Source organism: Aulonocara stuartgranti (assembly GCF_965226115.1).
Source record: "Aulonocara stuartgranti genome assembly, chromosome: 13".
Lineage (NCBI taxonomy): Eukaryota > Metazoa > Chordata > Actinopteri > Cichliformes > Cichlidae > Aulonocara > Aulonocara stuartgranti.
The window spans coordinates 33,456,732-33,469,710 of NC_138949.1; the positions used below are offsets into that span (position 1 = coordinate 33,456,732).

Here is a 12,979-nt window from a genome sequence, read left to right on the forward strand (position 1 = left end):
CAGAAAATTGGAGGCAGGATAATAACACGTACGACGTGTTTGTTTTCTAAATATACTTTTAGTTTCAGGTGAGGAAACAGCTGATATCTGTGGAGCACATATGCACTCCGGCGAGCCTCTGAGAATCAGGGTGGAGGGCGTCCATGCTGCGGTCACACAGGGCAGAGTGGAGTCAGACTCTTTGAGTCAGAGTCTTTGAATAAAGGAAAGAAATCCAGAAAAGCATCATCATCAAAGCTCATGTCCCCTCCAGCTCTGTGATGAGCTGATCATCTGTAAACGATCCCGGGAGGTGATAAACAAATATTTAAATCTGACCGATGCAATAATATTAACTGTGATCATTTTTTTGAAGTAAATACTCCACAGACCAACCTTCTTCCTTCCACCTGCTCCTCTCAGGCGCTGTCCTTCAGGACGTGCTGAGTGCTGATGAAGAGGAGGGAGCGGAGGAACCTTTTAAAAACTGAAGGTCACTTCTAACAAAGCAGCGCTTTGACCAGAGAAACAAATCTCACCCTGACTGTGTGCGAAGGTTCAGCTGCTGCGTGTTCCCGGGAGAAAAAGGCCACAACTTCAGAAACATGGTAACACTGCTCAGCATGTGACGTTCACAGGAGATACGTAAAAGTCAAACACTGGATCTGTACGTCTGACAACAGCTTGATACGATAATTATAACCAAGATTATTAGAATAATAATAAAATACACTTGAAACAAGCATTTTATGAAAAGAAATATCCTTATAAATATAATTAATAAAAATAAAGAAGTAAATATCTTCAGTTTTAGAACTCGTTCATCTAACGAGGCTTTGGATGATCAGTGAGAGTCGACTGTTTACAAAAATCAGTGTTTTTATATTTAACACCTGTGCTGTAGATCTGACGATGAAATCAAAGTAAACAAGCAAACGTGCAGTGGAAACTCAGCCAAACAAACTCAAAACAAAATAAACATAAACACTAATATAAAAAGAAAAACGATGATGACAGACGTTGAACTTTATTTATGGGCAAATTAATGAGTTTCCTCAGATGTGACAGGATTTTGTGTACATGCACTTTTTGTTTACTGACCATATTCAAAAGTGAAGTCGTCCTTCAAAATAAGAGTACAAAGGTGTTTTGGTCCGGCTGCAGAGGCTTTTGTAGGACTGCTGTGACGCTGTCTGCATGTGTCAGGGAGCAAATAAATGATTTTATGATTTTTGTTTTGGAGTTTTTCCGTCTTGATTTGGACAGTTTGAGTCTGTGTGACATCTGGAAACATTATTATTACATTCTGTCCGCACTGAGTACTTTGAATCGTTGCCTCGGCCCTTACAGCGCGAGTCCTTCCTCTTCATGTATCTGCAGTCACGTCTCAACTTTTTACTTATTTTTAAGGATTATTTGATCAGAAGTTTATTGTTCTGGGATTTAAGCTCCATCTGCCTGTAGATCTGTGATTGGTCCAAGAGAGGGAGCCAAGAGAGAGAGAGAGAGAGAGAGGAGTTTACCCCTCCTTTACCTTCAGATAGCACCCCCCCCCCCCCCCCCCCTCAACTCTACTGACTGCTCTGTGTGTGTGTGTGTGTGTGTGTGTGTGTGTGTGTGTTTGATGCTCATGCGGACCGACAGCCGAGTCTTCGGGTCACTCTCTGGGACGTCTCGGGACCCCGATCAGTCCTGGCTGAACGCCAGACTGTCTGGGGGGGGGGGCTCTGTCTCAACAACACCAACACACACACACACACACATACACGCACACACACGCACACACACGCACACACTACATATCTTCTATTTGCATGTAGGTGCTGTGTATCGTGCACATTAACTTTGAACTCTCTTGTGCAGTAATAACTGCAGACTGCACTGCATTATGGGAAACATGCATGATGTCACTCTAAATGTTTAAATCTGTAGTTTTTTTTGTCAGTTTTGTAGTTTTACTGTCTTTGGAGCACGCGTGTTTCACACAAAGTCACATCTGGACAATATCAGGTAATATTTTAAAAATCTGTTTCTAAATCAGTGGATTTGATCCTGTGAATGACCTTTAACCTCGTCCTGTGGTCATCAACATCCCAGGTACAGGTAGACTGCTTCACGTTAACGTTGGACAGAAGGTGTTTTTAGTGCAGGAAGCACTAACCTCAACTTCTTGTTCACTTCCTGTGATGGAACCAAGCGTCTGTGTTTGGATCGTGTCAGCGATGAGGAGCTAGCAACGCCATCCAAGCCACGACTGCAGACTCTCCTGGGACTGGCGCATGCCTGCTGCTACCATCACATGATCGACATGATTGACAGCCACGCTGCCAAAGTGGTCGCAAGAAAAATTAGTTTTGATTTAAAGGCTTTGTTGGAAGCACAGGTGGGTGATGGTCGCTGATGGTGAGAGGTCTTGGTGCTTAACTTCCTGTTTGGGTTTTTTATTCTAGTGTTTGAAGCTTTGAAAGATTTCGTTATTATTCTAACGCTGACTCTGATTTCGTGTCATATCGTTGAGATCCTGCTTCTGTTTGACTCTGTGGTTTTCTGATTGGCTGTCGTGCGATCCTGTGTTTTGGTTCATGTCTCCATTATTGTTTCACTTTGTGGTTTCTACTGAGAAGTTGTTGTTTTTATTTACTGGACTTGGTGCCTCCTTGTCTCTCACATCTTGTTGAGCGTTCATGTCAGTGTTTGTGATGGTCTGCTCCTCCCTGATTGGTTCACCTGCTGGTCATTACTTCCTCACTTGTCCCACTGCAAATTTTGGGAACATATTTAATCTCTGAGATATCTCAACATAGTGAAATACAACTTTTTGGGCTTCAGTTAAAGAAACAAACGTGTAAAATGACACATAATGTTGTTTAAACCTCGTGTTTCTCTCGTCTTTGTTGCGTTTCCATATCTCAGCTTCGATTATCAAAGCAGTTCTTTGGACTTTTATATCTGGTGCTGTGGATTTATTGTGTTTGCCTTGGTAGTATTACGACAGAAATGTTTCCAGTAATGTTTTTATCTAAATATTTATATAGAATATGTATATTCTGTATTTAAAATAATATTTGAAATATGGAAAAATTGGACTCACTAAATAGTAAAACAATAATAATATTAATAACAATTGGGAAATACTCCCAAAAGATGTTTTTAGAGCAGATACTGTTGCACAGATTCATTTTGATACTTTCAGTTACCTGGATAAAACTGCATGTCAGAGCATTTTTCGATCATCAGCCTGCTGAGGCTGAAATTAAAAATACTAAAGTCTGATATGTAGCTTCATAATCATCTCTTCAACCACTCAGCCTGTTGATTTATGAATAGTTAACCCCTTTAAGTAAATCCCGTTTTTATGACCTTCCGGGGGGTAAAACAGGATTCTTGAAGCTACCGGCTAAACGTTTTCCGTAACAGGAAGTGAAGGTTAGCGAACATCAGAGATGGGCAGTTACTGTAATCTGATTACTTTTTTCAGGTAACGAGTAAAGTAAGGGATTACTATTGCAAAAACAGTAATTAGATTCCCGTTACTTTCCCGTAGGAACGCTGCGTTACTGCGTTACTTAAACCGTGATTTTTTTTGCGAGAATGTCTCACGACAGTGACGTAAGCGAGTGCGCCGTTCGTGGCAACAGCTGTGTGCAGATCAACAATGGATCACATATTGAGTGCAGAGAGAGTATGAGCGTGCAGCGTTTAAAGCGTGGAAGTACTGACCTTACTTTGAGTTTGATTCCATAAAAAGTGACAAAAACATTAGTGTCCGCTGTGCGTGGGAAGAAAACTTCTTTTTACAGCGAAAAAACCCCTAAACTTCCAACAAGCACCGAGTAGCTACGACGTAATGGATTCTTCCACTGACCGCGGCACACCTGCACCAGGGTAAACCTCCGCCTACCCCACTCCTGCTTTACAGGTGAAAATAGAGCAACAGGACCGCTGAGTCTTTGACTTTATTTATTTTCTGCTGTGTTTTACTTGCATCTATTTGAAAGACTGAGTGTAAACACAAAAACTATTTTATTTTATGTGCTGGAATGTGCAGAAAATAGGTTTAAATGTTAAACTAATTTCTTCCAGTCAGAGAATGTTGCAGATAATTAAATTTTTGCTTGATGCATAAAGTTAAAAGATTAAAACTAATAAAACAAGTTTTAAAAAGAGACTTTTCCATTTGATTACATTTTGTATGATGGATTATGCAGGAAAAGTAGAATTGGGCTGAAAGATCTATCACTTTATCACCTCTTCAGGTTGTAAATCGTGTTTTTAAAAAGTAACTAAGTAACTAAGTAATTAATTACTTTTGAAAATAAGTAATCAGTAAAGTAACGGGATTACTTTTTTGGGCAAGTAATCGGTAATTAGTTACTTATTACTTTTTTCAAGTAACTTGACCAACACTGGCGAACATTAATGGAAAACGCTGCAAAAGCACACAAAACACAACGGAAATAGGAAAAAACACAAGGGAAGTGTTTCTGGGGAGACAATAACCCAACGCACCAGTTGCAGGAACTCAAAACATGGTGGGTGTGTCTTATCATGATTCATAAAATACTGATGACGGATTTTTGTGCTAATAGTTAGGCTAACACACTTACTGTTCATCTTTTCTTTCCTCACAAAATCGACAGATCCTCTGCTTTTAAGTGTCTCTCAGTTCTCAGCATTTTTTGGGTTATTGTCTCCCCAGAAACACTTCCCTTGTGTTTTTTCCTATTTCCGTTGTGTTTTGTGTGCTTTTGCAGCGTTTTTCTTATTGCTGGTGTTTTCTTTAGTTGCAGTCCGTTTGGCCTCTCAGGGCCACCGTAAGGTTGTCCTAAGATGGCACACTATCTCGTATCAGTTCAGTGACATAAATGCTAAAATGCAGATTTGATTTGAGTAAAACAACATTTTCTACTCAGCCTTTTTGCATTTCCTCATTTCTTATTTTAGCTTGCACATTATTTCTTTCTCTCAACAGGTGAAAAAAAAATCCTCCCCTGAAGTGTTAATGGGTAAATGTGACACTGCAATCAACACATCAGTGCAGGATTTTTACGCCCTCGAGCACGAAATAAAGAGCAAAGTAAAACAATAGTATTCACCTCATCTAATGAGAACCACATGCACCTGCTTTGCTTTGCTAGCTAATATACTGAAAGTAAAAACTAACAAGTAGCTAATTTTATTTAATGTGAGTGCATTTCAATACATTTAAAAACACATTTTTCACTGTCAGTCTTTGAATATTTCAGTATATTTTCCAGTGTGTGTCACATGTATGTGCGCTGTGTAGCAGCACAGTGTAAAATGACAGTACAATGCAGATGTGATGCTGTAAGTCAGTCGAGTGTATTTAATCGTGTTTCTCTGCTTGCATGAAATTAAATGTCATGTTTTCACCTCTTGCAGGTTTTCTGTTGACTGTTGACGATACTCAGACTCTCTCAGGCACTGTGTGCCTCACATTTCCTCATTCATGTCTGTTTAAGCTCTAATTCACACGCACTGAGGTCACACTCTCGGTTTGGAGCATAAAAGAGCAGCGGGACGACGGACATGAGGTTAGATACACAGACAGACAGTCATTAAGACATTCCTCTGCACGCCGAAGCGCTCACTCATCCCTCGGCCTCTTTCTTCTTTTGTATTTCAGCCACACACTCCTGAAGGCTGCTGGGAGAGGCACGGGAGGGCGTCTCTGTCTGGACCTGCGTCGCTATGGGTCTTCAGTCCAGCACTGCACAACAGCAGCAGCAGATTTGGAGGGCGTTTGGCTCGGTTCATCGGCTCTGAACGAGCGGCACCGCGGTGGCTCTGATTGGCTGGCTGGACATCCACTGAGCGCGACTTCAGGTGACGGAGAGGTTTAAGGTAAGACTCGTGTTTTCATACTGAGACAGCAGCTGTTGACTCTCAGCTCAGTCTGGCTGGTGTCTTCGGTGCTGTTATGCTGCTGAAACTTCTGAATTCTGATTGGTTGGAAGGTGTGGATTTAAATAACTGGAAACCTGTAATGGAGGCGATATTCTGCCAATATGAATCAGTGTGCTAGCAACAAACTGCAAGCAGAGACAGCCAGTCCTCAGCTAAGGAGAAGCTAGAGAGCTCAGGTTATTTCTGTAAACACCAGCAACAATCTAAGGAGGACAAACCAAACTGGACACCTCGATGGGTGATGTCACAGTGGTTCAGGCCATCCTTTATATACAGTGGATTAACTGTGCAATTTGGTTCAGATGGAAAGCTGAAAACAGATTGAAGGAGATTAAAAAGAAAAATTCAAATAAAAAGTTACAATTGGTTTTTTGTCAACAAAGCAAATGCATTTTTTCCAGTATCCAGCAGGGGGCGACTTCTCTGGCTGCAAAAACACGATTGTCTATGACAAAATTTATCTATGGACTCTATAAACACTTCCCTGATCATGTTTAATGAATATAAGATGAGTTTGTTTTGTAAATTATAATCCCAAACACCACTTTATTGACACTAAGAGCAAAACAGCAGCGTGTTTTTCAGGTAAGCTACTTTTGACTGATGAAGTCAACATCTAAAAGTCCAGCTGAAGGCTTTTTAAGCAGAACTTTGTTTAACCAACATTTCTGTCTGTTTTACAATTTGTAATATGGCTCCAAACACCAGCTCATAATTATCACCACTGAAACTTAGGGTTTACTCACACCAGAGCACAGTAACCTCCCCGTGATGACCAACAATCAGTGGTTGCATTCAGTGTTTTTGCTGTCACAGACTGATTGGTAGAAAATGGTAGAAAAGCAACCGATCTGCAAACAGTCCAACAATCACTGTCAAATAATTACAGTCTGATTTATAAATGCAGGTTGTAAACAATCTAAGCTGGTCTGCATCGATTAACTCGGATCATCTATGACGTGTCTTTGCAGTAGGGGACTTGACTAAGCTGGATGCCAACTGGTTGTATTCTGGTTAAAGTCCTATAGTTAGTGGTTGGTCTTCGTCACTAAAGCACCCCTGTTTCTCCCTCGTGTGACTGCAGGATTAGCCGGGGCTTACATCTTGTTTTTCTTTCCACCAGTTTTAATAAATTAAACGTTAGCGTTCAACTGCTGAAATGCTCGTTTCAGTGGTGCTCAAGCGGGTTCTGGCAGCACTTCCAGCTACTAATAACTGGACTGTGATTAAATCTGTTGTATCAATTATTTGTGGTATTTTAAATAGCCGATATATTGGCTCACAAATGGAGTCATATTCTTTACCTGAGCCGAGCGTCAGCATCAGGTCACATGATGACGGCCTAAAGGCCTGTGCTAAGAGAGCAGGAAGCTAGCAGCTGGTTATTTAATGCAGCGGTCCCCAACCCCCGGGCCATGGACCAGTACTGGTGCCCGAGTCGTTTGGTACCGGGCCGCGAGAATTGAAGCTCAGGTGTGAAATTTATGGTTTTCAGGGTTTTTATCGTTGTTTTTTTTTATTGTTTTTATCGTTAACTCGGTTTCCCTGTTTTTTTCTTTCCTGTGTGTTATTAATAAATATTTTTTTGGTACCGGTACTGGTTTTATTTGTAGCATTTATCCGCGACACCTTAAAGGTCAGTCTGTGAAAATATTGTCGGACATAAACTGGTCCGTGGCGCAAAAGAGGCTGGGGACGGCAGATTTAATGTATTGTGAAATATGTCGTTGGTGAGTCCTGAGTGAGCGGACACCAGCTTTAAATGTGAGGGACAAGGAAGTGAAAGTAACTTAGAGCAACCCCAATTATGAATGATTAAAAAGCTTAAAAATTGACAAAGAAACCAAACCTGCAGAAACAAATCAGGGGATCCAAACAGTGGGAGCTCTGAGGAGGCCAACAACAGGAGTTAAAACCTCAAACAGGCTCAAAACTCAATTATATCACAAAAACTCAGCGCAGTAACACAAACCTGGCACCGTGTCATCTTGTGTATTTAGCCGTCGAGTTCATTAGTTCATATCCCCCCCTGCAGCCGCTCGGGCCCATCGGGATGGTCTTCACTGTGAGAGCCACGGATCCAGACGCGGCCGCCCAACACTCCCATCCGGCCTTTTAAAAACACCTTTTTCCATTTTAGGAGTAGGACCAGAGTTAGCGTGCAGTCAGGGTTTTTATTCTTCTTTATTTTGTTCATTTTGTTTATATTGTTTAATTTTCTTTGTCGTTTAATGTATGAGATTTATCTGTTTTTTACTGGAGAGCACTTTGGTCACTGGTGTTATTTTTGCTCTATAAGTAAAGTTGGATTTTTAGAGTGAACTTTTTACACTAATGCAAAATTATGTTTTAAGTCATTTTATTAATCTTGCCCACATGAGGTCACACTGGACTCGTGTTTCTCATGATGACAGATGAATTGACAGCTGTGACATGTTGTGATTTGGTGCTGTGTGAATGAAACTGAATTTAATTAAATGTTTGTGTTTGCATCCTGCAGTGTAAGGAACTGTCCCACTATTGCATGTTAAAGCATATCTCAGCATTACAAGTATGATCGATTTCACACCACAATGGACTTTTCTCAGGTTATAAACGTGTTATAAACGTGTTATAAACGTGTAAACAGTGTTGAAGCTGCGTCAAAAGTGTTGCTGGGGTTTGATCGCTTAAGCGAGCCAGAGCTTTGGGCTTACTCCAACACAAAACTGTGGTCTTAAAATGTGTTGCATCAAATTGATAAATAACTGAAAGTATATTGAATTTTTTAGATGTGGCATTAGGAAAAAGAGGAGCCTGGACCTCGAACTAACGTGGACGGCATCACGAGGGTTTCAGTCCTGCTCTGTTTAGGCTTTTTTCATGAACGCAGCTTTTCAAACTCACGTGACTTGACGCTGTTGTCATTGGTTAGTGATTCTAAAAATATTTGCAGCAGTTTATGACGTACGGCTCATACAAACTCAACCGAGAGCTTAAACTGGAAGTAGAAACGGAGAGCTAGTTTTCTGTGATATTCACAACACATTTCACCTGAATAACTGTGCGAATTAGATGTAATATTTATCTTTTGATTACCAATAAAGTCAATGTTACTGGATATTTAAATATGAACAAATATTCTAAAAATCTAAGATCAAATAAAAGCACATTAATACATTTAGAAGCACCAAACATTTAAGAGTCGTAGTTCCTAAATTTTAAGGCTTTTTGTCAATTTTCCACCAATAATTCATTAAGTTGACCTTAAAGAGCTAAATGGATGTAAGCTACATTTTTTTATGGATCGTAGACACGACCCCACTCCACACCCCCACTGAGTTTTATCAGCATAAAGTCAAAACTTGAAAATGAGCTGTGGTGTTGACAGAGGGACACGAATGCACACGAACGCTACCAAAAACAGAACCTACTGATGATAACGATTTCAACAAAGGATTTAAAGAACGTGCAGAACAAATTTTACCAAGAATGGTAATTTTACTCTTTCTCAGTGTAAGCATGCACGTCTTTATTAAAAAGAGCAAAAAATAATAGAACTTGTATTTTATTTACAAAACACGAGCAATAACTGATGTATTCTTCATTAAAGAGAAAAAATAGGAGTGACTCGAAATGAAAATGTGATTTCTATAACACATTTTCTTACACTTAAAAGAGAAACAAAGACATGACCACACGAGCTGTTAATATAGACAAACTTAATGAATTATTGATTAACAGAACATTAAAGCATACACTGCTGAACACGGATATGCACCCAGAGGAATTAAAGATAGGATAGGAAAGCCTGAATAATGCATTGGGATATGGAAACAGTTGTGATGGATCTGAGGTCTACTCTAAGCCAGACTGGATCTAATCCTGGATCTGAGACCCCCCCCCCCGACCCGTTCACCCTGCCCACAGTGTGGCAGGTGACTCGTGTGCAGGATACAGGTCTGGTATTCAGCATGTGACAGACAAATATACTGTATTTTACCCCAGCTCAGTCTCTATGTGAATAATATAAACATGCATTGCTACACTCATTTATTCCCTTAAATCCATGAAGCTGTTTGGCACAGTAAACTCTGCATAACTGAATAATATAGCAAAAATAACTTCCCGCCGGCTTCACTTATCTATAGTATTTCATTCTTTATCGGTGCTCCATCACTGCTCCAGATCGCCACTGAGGCACATGATTCGTGGTTGAGCGTGTCCGAAGGAGGCCGACTGCTGCTGCGGTGTTGAAGTTAAAGAAGCGTTGACTTGGAAATACTGGACACCACCAGAATGTAGGAAAAAAGACTAAAACCTCAATGCAGTCCCACATAAGACGAGACAGCGGGACAGGTTTGTGCTGTTCTATGTTAAAGCAGATGCTACAGGTTTGATGGTTTGGACGGAGCTGCTTTGCAGGCAGGAGAGTTTCAAAGTCTGTGTAATTTATCTGAACATACTCTTTGTTATCTGCAGCCTATCTGTAGACGCTACATCTAGAAATCTATTCACAGACAAGAGCAGAAGCATGTGGATGATAAAACAAACACATAACCACGTATCCCGTCAAACTTAAAGAACACAAACTCTTCCTAATATTCAATTTAATTCACTTAAATTTATATAGAGCCAAAACACAACAGCAGTCACATCAAAGTGGTTTATAATGTAAACTAAAGAGCCTACAGTATCCTTATGGGAACCAACTTATTAATTAATGTCCTCTTTAATGCACATTTGTTTTTGGTCTATCTTTTGAGCTGCCCCGTTGTCGAGGACACATCCTGGGCTTTCTGGATATCTGGTGTGTTTGAGTGACCTCTTTTAGCTCCAAAAAGGAAGGAAATCACAAAAAACACTTTCCCTCCATTCTCAGGAGGAGACGTCTGAAGTTAGGCAAACTACTTTTAAGTCTCTTCGCTGTGTTTTAAGTTTGTTACATTCATATTTTCTGATACTGATCGTCGTTTTCCTGTTACTGAAACACATCTGGATCCCTTTCCAGAGTGTTACTGACACTGGGATGCAAACATGGATCGGATATGTGGACCAGTATAACTCAGAGTTCTTCTGCAGTCTCCTGTTTGGTTTAGCGTGTGGATAGTTGATGGCATCATCAGCGTACATCTGTGAAGTTGTAGCAGGTCGTTCGCTTTAATTCAGGTTGCTAACATACAGAGTAAATAGCACAGGACCAAATATGTCAGCATACTGGTCCATGTGTGAACGAGCTGCTGTGGAACTGTTCAGTTGGGGTCCATGAGGGGGCAGTAGACTCCCTCCTGGACCACCCGATGGTCTGAGGTTGTTTGTGCCGGTGTGTTTGGGGGAGTCTAAAACGTGGAGGTGGAAGGGAAATGAAAGCAGAAGAGCCATGTGCTGGTTGTTGTTGTTGTATGAGGTGTTGGATAAGGAGATCTGACCTTAAATCTGGATCATAAAATGGAAATAACAGGAAGTTTCATGGGATTAAAACCGAGCTGAGGTCGTTCAGCAACAGACAAAACACACGTGAGTGCAGGTTTGCTTTTCAGACTTCACTGTAATGAGATTACAGGAGCTCTGCAGTCTCTAAATATTGTTGCATGTTATTATTTCAGTCCGATTCTGGAGGTGAAAGACTAACAACAGTTATTGTATTTTTAAAATCAGCGATCCCTTTACTCCCAAACACACAATCGCTCGTGTAGGTTTAAATCTCGTTTTCAGGGGCCGACCTCGGCTGCGTTCAGTGACCCCAAGGAGCAATTGGATGTTGTTTACATCCTCGATTACATCTGTAAGGTCAGGATTAATCTACACGTTTCTGTTTTGTAGGAGCGGGCATGAAAAATAAAATGTCTCCTTCATTTATTCAAACACACCAAACTCTGTGCAAACAGTTCAGCTGTGACTCAAACAAACACACTGCAAGCATCTGTGAAAAGCATTCAGCTGCCAGTTTATTAGGCACACTATTCTGTGATACATTACACCTTTATTACAGTTATATGGTCAGTGTTCCTGATAGTGTCATACAAAGGGGTTGTATGACCTTTTGTGACACCAACACACTATGCTAATATTTTAAACTTGATGTACAAGACATAAAAATAATCAACTTTGTGGTCGTGGTAAGAAACCGTTTGAAAGTTGAGAGAAAGTTTAAGAAAGAAGAAGAAGACAGAGAAGATGTTGAACTGTCAAAAATACCGGGTTGCAAAGAAATCCAACATTTGGTTAACATTGTTTGTTTTTGGTGAAATTTAGCAGTGAAAAGGGGAATGTAGAAAGTTTTATGAGGTTATTGTTCTTGTATCGAGCTGTTTCTGTTATTTTGTCCATCCCGTTAATTCCTAAATAATAATAATAATTAATAATAATTGTCGTATAATTACATTTTAATTTTACTTCATCTGTAATACCCATAACAGCTGAACTTTATTTTAACAACTTAGTTGGAAAAGTGCAAACGATTGATATAAAAACCAGACGTTTTACTCCATACGTGACTGACAGTTTTAAACTGTGTTTGTTCTGCTGCATAATTACTACGTACATACAAAGTACAAATACTTTGCTGAAAGTACTTGAACACTTTTCTACATTAACAAAGTTCCAGACTTGTAATCAACTATTTTTACTTTTGAACGGTTCCTTACTGTATAGTTCAGAACAATTCAAAGCAAAACGTTTGTACGTTATCAAAATGAATTATTGTAAATGTAAACGAATAAAAATAATTTAAATACTTACAAATATTTTAAACTAAACTTTGATCACATATATTTATGCTATATTATATGTTACTTGCACCGACCTGTTTTAATCTTAAATGTTGTGAAGTGGCCAAAAACATTAGAATCATTCATGTTAAGGTAGGTTTGTGTGTGTGTGTGTGCGTTTTGTTGCACTACCACATGTTACAAATACAGAAAGGTTTAACGTCTCCCTCTGTCCTATTACGTGACAGATTTTGTACAATAATCTCAGATTTTAAGGGAAATTCTTCTTCATGTTCTTTGACATTTGAGTTTACTGTGCTGAGGAAAAATCCTCCCGTACATGTGAACACAGCCTCTGTGTCACAGTCAATGATGGCAATCAG

General features: G+C 39.9%; 1 long non-coding RNA gene across 7 annotated transcripts in view; it reads left to right on the top strand.

Moving 5' to 3' along the window:
- Positions 1-12,979, top strand: part of LOC309720572 — an 80,502-nt gene that overhangs the window by 12,533 nt on the left and 54,990 nt on the right. For 5 of the 7 annotated variants that reach the window (XR_014280522.1, XR_014280523.1, XR_014280524.1 and 2 more), the window contains 7 exons: positions 63-292; positions 403-587; positions 1,925-1,989; positions 2,077-2,362; positions 4,952-5,056; positions 5,383-5,534; positions 5,627-5,844. This is a non-coding gene — a long non-coding RNA (uncharacterized lncRNA). The remainder of the gene's footprint in view (positions 1-62; positions 293-402; positions 588-1,924; positions 1,990-2,076; positions 2,363-4,951; positions 5,057-5,382; positions 5,535-5,626; positions 5,845-12,979) is intronic. The other 2 variants (XR_014280527.1, XR_014280526.1) reach the window with 2 other exon arrangements.